Raw genomic sequence first — 10,000 nt, 5'->3', positions numbered from 1 at the left:
CCTTTTTTACTAGAACTATCGGAGAACACCATTCACTCTCGCTCAAACTATCAAATCATTATCTAACATATACTTAATTTCCTTTCGTACTGAATCTGCCTTCTCTGGACTCAAACGATATGGACTTTGTCTAATGGGTTTAGTGTCCTGTAACTCAATATCATGTTCTAAAAGATTAGTTAAACCTAATTTATCACTAACAGTTTCTGGATAACTTAGAAAAACATTATAAAATTCACTCCGTTTTTTCTTCTTCTAAGCTAGAGTTAAATAACTTGAAATTCTTAAGCACATCAGAGTTTTTCTCAAAACTAATTTCTCGCTGCAACAGTTATAACTGGTACTGGGCGTTCGTTGTATTTCTTTAGCAAGTTTATGTGCAGCCACTTAGCTCTACGTCTACCCATATCAATAAGTAATTCAAATTGCCTCATTTTCCTAAAATAGGAAAAGGACATTCGAACTTATAAGATAATGAGGGACCTCCTTTATGAACTAATACTAAGACTTTATCTCCCATACGGAAATTTCTCTCCTTTGCCTTAAGATCGTATCTTCTTTTAGTTTCCCCTTGATTGTTGTTCTCGTTTTCTATTGCTAATTTCCAAGCTTTTCTTAAATTCTCCTTGTAATTCTTTAAATTCTGAATGTAATCTTCTTTACTTTCTTGAAGCTTTAATTTACATTTTAAAATTTCTAACGGTCCTTTAGTGGTGTGACCGAACAGCAATTCAAAAGGACTAAATCCTGTAGTGTCATTAGGTGCCAATCGTAAGGCTAACAAGACAAAAGGTAGTTTTTCTTCCCAGTCATGTTCAAAGTTATTACAAAATTTTCGTAAGCAACTTTTTAATGTTTGATGGAAACGTTCTACAATTCCTTGCGACTCTGGGTGATACGGTGTGGAAGTTACAAGTTTGATACCTAGCTCTTTCATTTTGTCTTTGAAATATTTGGACACAAAATTACTGCCATTATCACTTTGTATAACACAAGGCAAACCAAACTTTAAAAAATAGTTTAACAAGCGTTTAACTACAGTTTTCGCATTGCAGCTTCTTACTGGGATTGCTTCTGGATAACCGGTTAGTCTGTCAATGATTGTTATTAGATATATATTCCCTCCTTTACTTCTAGGCAAAGGTCCCACTATATCAATTACTACATTCTCAAAAGGTTCTCCCACTGATGGAATATTACACAAGGAGCACTGGGAATTACTTGATTTAGGTTTACCAGCAATTTGACATTCGTTTCAGCTTAATACATATCTCTTAACGTCACTTTTTATCTTGGGCCAAAAGTAGTCTTACTTATACACTTGAAAGTTTTATTTAACCCTAAATGTCCTTGATCATCATGTGCTAATTTCAGAATAAATTCGCAAAACTTCCTAGGAATTATTAATTACTCTATATCCTCTCTCTGAAACTTAATTAGCTCATCTCTGTTCAAAATGTTAGTGCCTAAACCATTGCAGTAACTATTACTTGAATCCACTACAGCGACTACGTCTACGTCACTACTCTCAACAGCTACATCATCAACTTGGCTAACACTGTTAACACTGATGGAGTCGGTCTTCTCAGCCCACACTTGCTAAGATCAACCTCACCACCTCCGTCACACACGTTCGAATCCTCGAACAAATTATGACCGTAGTCTATATCTGTATGTAAACCTGACCTAGTTACTACCATTTCAGGCACTGGAACCTTACTTAAAACAGGATTCACACATTTGGATATAGATAAATCATTACCAACAATAATGTCAACGCCGTCAACTGGCAAATAGTCTACAACTGCTACTTTTACCTATCTTGACAATCCCGGACTTTTCAAGTTCATTTTCAACAAAGGACAAACAACGCAAGTATTCAAAAACCCACCTAACATAACTTTTCTTTCATACTGATTTTTGCCCTTTTTGGCACACACTCTTTCCTAATAAGGGAAACAGGTGCTCTGGTGTCCCTAAGCAAGATAACTTCTCTCGAATCCTCCCCTTCAAGCGAAAAAACTACACCTTCAGACGACATTCTTCTCCTGTACTATACAATTCCGTGCTATGTGCCCTTTCTTATTACATCGATAACAAATTATCTCTGAACTATACCTTCCCATTTGCTCTTACAAAACTTGGCAGTATGACCTGGTTTTCCACATGTATAACAATAATAATGATAATCATATTTCCTTGTATTACTATTGCTATAACTACTCTTAATATATTGCATCTTACTAAAAGAAGGATTATTTTTCTTCTTACTATCACTTAAACTATGAGTAAGACTGTACTCATCTGCCAACCTTGTTGCATCTGTAAAAGACTTTTCACGCCTATCTTCTATATATAGCTTAAATGTCTGGAGATATGTTATCTTTGAATTTTTTCTAACAAAACTAAGTTCTTGAGATCATCAAAACTATCTACTTCAGCAGAAGTTAACCAATCACCAAATGATCTTTCTAACTTCTTTCCATATTCTACATAAGTACTGCTCTCATCTCTTTTCAAACTTCTAAATTTCTTACGGTACGCCTCTGGTACTAACCTGTATGCACTAAGAACAGTTTCTTTCACGATATCATAGTCTTCACTTTCATCCTCAGACATATAACTATACACAGAAAGTGCCCTACCACTTAAGACTGACTGTAAATACAAAGTCCACTTGTTTTTGGGACAACCTACTCTGTTCATTAACTTTTCAAAAGACATGAAATATTTTGTTACATCTTCCTCATCAAACTTTGGAACTAATTTCAACACTGAACCCATACCTAAATGATAAGAATCATCGCTTAATGATGAATTACTACCCCGTCTGCTACCTGACGCATTACTTCCTGGTCTGCTACCTGGCGGACTATTATGAAGATTTTGCCTTAAACGAGCAATTTCTAACTCATGCTTATGCTGTCTATCATTTTCTTATCGCTGTTCTCCATTTTCTTCTCGCTGTCTTTCATTTTCTTCTTTTTCAGCTGCTCTTTCGTCTCTCTCAAACACTTCCTGTTCTCTCTTAAAAACATACTCACGGAGAGCATCACCATCTAGACTTAGAAGTTTACCTGAAGCTATCAAATCTTTTGTAATCTCCCTCATTCTGCTTCTTTCTATATTCTCCCTGTTTCAATTGGTTACGTTGTTAAAAATCCTGGCAAGGTCGCCAACTGTTACGATCTTAAAAGCGTTACAGGTTCTTTTAATAAGCAAAATGAATATTAACAACACCGATCAAAATATGGGAAATGAATATAAAAAGAAACACACACAAAAAAAAAACAACACGTATATTCACAAACTTAAAAAGAAAACCAATGTTACTTCTTCCGTTACTTTAACTGACAAACCAAACCAATCAAAACATCAACAGTAAGGGGGAACAGTCAATAAGGTAGAAATACTTAGGAATAGTTTTCTGCAGCTGCTGAGACAATACTGGTACGAAGACTTCAGGCTTGAGAACGTTGCAGAAGGGCGGCTGAAGTTCAGATGAAACTGGCACGATGACCGTATTCGAAGACGTCACAAAAGGGGTGGCATCAAGAAGGGACATCAGAGGTCTTCTTCCAAGGATTCGATGATACTGTTGAACGAAGGCAGGCTGCAGGCAGTGTTGGCTACTTCTTGTCACAAGCAGGGAGGGCTGGCTGCTTCAATTTATCTCTTCTTCTCGTACATAGAATCTGGCTCTATCAGACTTCTGGTCTTCTCTGCTTCTTATCTCGTTAGGACTTAATTCTCATCTGCTTCGGACATAGTTCCTCTCTTGTCCTATGTCCTGTCCTATCTCCCTCAAAGTTTATATACCCATGTATGGGCGAGTTAATTACAGTGGGCAGTGGTCATCTCCATAGAAGGTGTTTTTTTTAACAATTCTGCATATCTATTGGCTTCCTCAAAAACGCCCACTTCGATCACGCCATGGAAGTTTCTAGAAGAAATTCCTGATGCTATCCGGACCACGTGTTAAGTCGTAACGAAAGGACAGCACGTGTCTTTCCATGATGACATACTGTATATCCTAAACAAGGATTTCCCTCAGGCTCGATTTCTCAAAATATGCTGACTCCACTAATTAAGACGATGACATCTTGGTCAAGCAAGATAGTTTCCTTATCACGGCAGGCACTCTCGGCGAGGCTTGGTTTATTTCCAAAATGCTGATGAAAATGAAGAGATGACAGAATTGCACAAACAGGGCCAAGTCGAATCTCGTCTCGCCTCGCTGCTTACACTGGGAATAGATATTTTTGTCTTTTAGACATCTCCCTTTAAAAGTATTATGTCCACCCATAACATGTATATATATATATATATATATATATATATATATATATATATATATATATATATATATATATATATTTATATATATATATATATATATATATATATATATAAATATATATATATATATATATTTATATATATATATATATATATATATATACATATATATATATATATATATATATATATATATATATATATATATATATATATATATATATATATATATATACAGTATATATATAAACACACACCCACACACTCATACGCCCACACACACACGTGTATATATATAAATATATATATATATATATACATATATATATATATATATATATATATATATATATATATATGTGTGTGTGTGTGTGTGTGTGTGTGTGTGTGTATGTGTGTGCGTGTGTGTTTTTCATTTAACATTAAGTGGTTTAGAATAATCACTACACTTTTCATAATTTATATACTGACATTTTATCCCTCTGTAGAATACTTCCACAACATTAGCTGCTTAGTACACATGCAGCAATGGCTCATCAACAGCGGATCGAGCCCTCGTAAACACATTGCATCATTCACTCCTATCCTGGGCGCGTTGTCTTGCCAACACTTCTCTCACTCTTATTCGTTCTTCATTATTCGTTATTACAATTCTTACATTTAATTCACTTATGGTAAGCGAGGTCTTCGTCTCAACAGCTTAGGTGTCATTATTTCTTTCGTTGTCTTTACTACCAAAGTATTACTTCCAGAAAGGAGACATGATTCAACAGCGCCTTCATACAGTATACTGTATTCTTTTCGCTTTGATCCCTATTTGACACTAAACATTTTTTCCTCCTGATAGCACACCATAGGAAAAGGGGGGGGAAAGGATTTACATTCCAAAATAACACATATGCTTGTACACTAAAAAAAAAAAAAAAAAAAATCATGGCAAAGTGGCAAACAAACAGACACAATGTGCAGTCAGGCTTTATCTTCTTGATGAAAACCTAATTAAAGCGTTCAGAGAAATTTTAAGAACTACTTTCCTTACAATGAGCTAAACTCACCTGTGCCATTAATTAGAACGCAAGGCAAGATGAGATTGAACACATAAAACATGGGTCTCCTTCTCAGTTTTATGGTGAAGGTTATATCTGGGTAGGGTCGGGGCAGCAGGAATAATACGTGATGTTCTTCATTGCTGTGAACTCTACCAGGTCAAATTCTCCGTTGCTTTGGTAGTTGGACATGTGTCCGTCCATCTGCTTCATAAGGTCCAACTGAGAGGAGAGAAAAGGTTCGTTTGGAAAGAAAAGTATATAATATACGCTTTGCTTCACTACACTACACTATTAATATCTAGCAAGATGATCATTCATTTGCCCAAGAGCGTTTCATTTTATATTCGTAGATATAGATTCGGTAATGTTTTTACTCTCTTCGATATGAAAGACAAAATTTGGAAATTGGAATTAGAAATAACAATCTCAATTCTCATGTCATCTGTCTTAGTTTCTGAATCAAAATCTTACAATAAATCTTCCGTGCTTTACTCAACAACATTGTGTCCCAGGTATCTTACTTTCACTTATATCTTTTTTCCCTTCTGATAACCATATCCTTGTTTACTATTAACACTACATATGATCAGCTCCCAAATCCCCTCTACATCAAGCTAGGACCAGGGAGGGTCAGGCAATCGCTGCTGATGACTTAGCAGGTAAGGCCTATAGGTTCCTCCAAACTCATCACTCCTAGCTCACAAAGACAGTACGTTTGCAGAAACTACAAGAAACTTTCGAGTTTGATCGGTGCCTCAACTACCGTCCAACATAATGCGAGACAGGGACGTTTCTCATGGGATACCTCAACCCTAAGTCAGTTATTCCACGGACATATTTAACTCCTGTTTTGTCGGTCACAATTACCTTCTAATTTTAGACTATATTTAGCTAATTCTTCCATCTATAATTACTGTATTCTGTAAAATATGTACAATGAAATAAATATTTTTTTTAACATATACCCCTTTTCAAAAATCTTATGTATATGCTTTGTTGGAACCCATGTATTCCCAACAAACAAGTTCTTCTCTGAGATTCTTTGGATAAAAATCTACATTTATGTTCACTTCTAACGGTTGCCAATTGTTTTATGATTATCATTACTGACTAAGCTACAATCCTAATTGGAGAAGCAGGAAGCTATAAGCTATAAGCTATAAGCCCAAGGGGCCAACCAGGGAAAATAGCTCAGTGAGGAAAGGAAATAAGCAAACAGATAAAATAGTGTGCCTGAGTGTTCCCTTTAATAAGAGAATTCTAATCCAAGACAGTGGAAGGCCCTGGTACAGAGGGTATGGCACAACCAAAGACTAGAGAACAATGGCTTGATTTTGTAATGTCCTTCTTCTAGAAGAGCTGCTTACCATAACTAGAGTCTCTTCTACCCCAAGAGGGGAGAAGAATTTTTCAGTTACCTTAATGTTGTCGGATGTATGAGGAAAGAGGAGAATGTGTAAAGAATGGGCCAGATTATTCGCTGTTTCGATGCATGTACAGGCAAAGGAAAATAAGCCGTAATCAGAGAGTGGTTCAATGTAGTACGGTATCGACAGTCAAAAGATTCATTAACTCTCTAGCGGTAGTAGCTAAACGGGTGGCTGGTGTCTACATTTATATTTAAATTACCCAACACAACTACCCTTCCCCGTTTCTGTGAGCTAAATAACCTTACAATAGCAGCATTTTCTTCTACCAGACTCCATTTTACGTACATACTATTTGAAGTAACACATTCACATATCTTACATCAACCCATTCCAAGTATTCTTTTCAAATAAGGGTTGGAAAATTGTAAATACATTGACCAGAAATAAAATAGTAGGGGAAAGATTCAGCCCATAGAATTTTGTAAGCAATAAAAGCAGAAAGTAGCAGAGAAGAGAGGCAAGATTTGCAATAGTTATGACAAGTGAGTTATGTTATAGAAAACGGAGATCCTCAATCTGAGTATTAAACGCGAGTGAAGTTTTAGCGACAGATTGTGGAAGTGCCAAGGGAAGCAACGCAGGAGTTTTAGAGAGAGAGAGAGAGAGAGAGAGAGAGAGAGAGAGAGAGAGAGAGAGAGAGATAGTGGAATAAAGGCCAAACTCTTAATGTTAGTGAACTGGATGTAAAAAGGTTATAGTTTAGTTAGTGTAACTAATACTGCTCCCGATAGGCACATAATCTTGCCATATGTAATTAGACATCTTCCGTGAAAATACTCAAGACGTTAGTTACTGAGGATCATATGTAGATGAGTTGTCATAATAAATCTTACAGAAGGCTGGGGTGAAGGATGCTGTTTATCCAGTGTTGTCAGAAGGATAGGAGAGCTGGGCAATATGCAGAGGATATGTTGGATTATTCAGTGACTGTGGAGGATATCTTTTAATGGAATGTCTAACACCCATCTGGATCGGTCAGTTATCGAAGGGATCTATAACTTGAGCAGTATTATTTCAAATGGCAGTTGCTGCCTTTGGTAACCTGAATATTACAAATGTTTTTATGACCTTCCTTGCATATTTTACCCCGTTATAAACATGGGTAGTTGACAGAGAGAGAGAGAGAGAGAGAGAGAGAGAGAGAGAGAGAGAGAGAGAGAGAGAGAGAGAGAACGTATAGCTTTGATACATCTAGAATGTTCTGCATAACTTTTTTATAAGGCATATCGTTAAAACATATGGCATTTCATACACACTCAGATACAATATGGACGTTTGCTAGGTCCGTGGATGTCTCTCGAACTACTACCCACCAATACACCTGTCTCCAAATTGGTAACAGCGTCTTTTGGGATCAATAATAGGACATGTGATTGGTAAACTCATCTCCTTCAGGGGAGAAAAGGGGGAGAAAGACGTGTGGTGATATATATATATATATATATATATATATATATATATATATATATATACATATATATATATATATATATATATATATATATATATATATATATATATATATATATATATATATATATATATATATATTTCAAATAAGCCATATATTTTAATACATTAAAGTCTGGATTCTCTTAACGACCTCGGGATCTGGGCCCCAGGCGAAGTCACTCAAAGATTATAGTATTTGACTGGCCTGGTTACGAACTCTGGTCCAGGATACTTGCATGACAATGACCTTACTTCGTGGCTAAGTGGTAAGGTCACTGTCATACAAGTATCTTGGACTAGGGTTCGAAACCCAGCCGGTCAGATACTCTAGTCATTGGGTGATTTTGCCTGGGGCTCTGATCCTGTGGTCATTAAGAAAATCCAGACTTTAATGTATTAAAATATATGGCTTATTTGATATATATATATATATATATATATATATATATATATATATATATATATATATATATATATATATATGTATATATATATATATATATATATATATATATATATATGTACTGTATATATATATATATATATATATATATATATATATATATATATATATATATATATATATGTGTGTGTGTGTGTGTGTGTGTATATATATATTGATAAATTTTCCACATTTAAACGTGTTTTTCTAATTTCATATATACCATATATTTCAATACATTAAAGTCTGGATTCTCTTAACGACCTCGGGATCAAAGCCCCAGGCGAAGTCACTCAAAGACTATAGTATCTGACTGGCCGGGTTACGAACTCTGGTCCAGGATACTTGCATGACAATGACCTTACTTCCTGGCTAAGTGGTAAGGTCACTGTCATACAAATATCCTGGACTAGGGTTCGAAACCCGGCTGGTCAGATATTAGAGTCTTTGGGTGATTTCGCCTGGGGCTCTGATCCCGAGGTCATTGAGGTCGTTAAGAGAATCCACACTTCAATGTAATAAAATATATGGCTTATTTGAAATATATATATATATATATATATATATATATATATATATGTGTGTGTGTGTGTGTGTGTGTGTGTGTATATATATATAAATATATATGTGTGTGTGTTTGTAATTAATGAACAAGTTATCTAGTTTGATTTCCCCAGGTCACATACGTACATACCCACATTTACAAATATATCTCTTTATCTAAGTAGCTAAATCCACTTTTCCCTGGTCACTGATATACACCTGTATAATATATATATATATATATATATATATATATATATATATATATATATATATATATATATATATATATATATACTGTATATATATACATATTTATATATATATATATATATATATATATATATATATATATATATATATATATATATATATATATATATATACGGGTGTATATTAGAGTATGAAGAGATATAGAACGCAAAATTTATTCAATTTGAGACCTTCATTATCATTATGAATCAAAGAGTTTTAGTTTGTGTGAAGAAACCTTCAAAAAGCAGACTACTGTTCGACATAAATAGAAAAGCAGGTCAGGATATTTCAAGACTTTAACATGACAGAATTATGATATCACGAGAAGAGAGAGAGAGAGAGAGAGAGAGAGAGAGAGAGAGAGAGAGAGAGAGAGAGAGAGAGAGAGAGAGAGAGGTGACTTATTCTATCGTCCTACTTCGAGAGAGCCAGAGAATCCATAGTTTCTCGTATTCGGTAACCTAGGTTAGAGCGAGAGGTGAAATTGATCCCCGGTACTTTGAGGATTTTCGTCTGCATAATATTTGAGG

At 35.0% G+C, this 10,000-nt stretch overlaps 2 pseudogenes; both read right to left on the bottom strand.

Annotated features, from left to right (window-relative positions):
* LOC137650881 (neuronal acetylcholine receptor subunit alpha-10-like) overlaps nt 1-10,000 on the bottom strand; it is a 178,107-nt pseudogene that overhangs the window by 146,210 nt on the left and 21,897 nt on the right.
* LOC137650435 (neuronal acetylcholine receptor subunit alpha-9-like) overlaps nt 1-10,000 on the bottom strand; it is a 111,601-nt pseudogene that overhangs the window by 95,791 nt on the left and 5,810 nt on the right.

The sequence above is a fragment of the Palaemon carinicauda genome, chromosome 12 (assembly GCF_036898095.1).
Source record: "Palaemon carinicauda isolate YSFRI2023 chromosome 12, ASM3689809v2, whole genome shotgun sequence".
NCBI classification, from domain to species: domain Eukaryota; kingdom Metazoa; phylum Arthropoda; class Malacostraca; order Decapoda; family Palaemonidae; genus Palaemon; species Palaemon carinicauda.
This window is presented reverse-complemented; position numbering and strand designations above follow the sequence as displayed.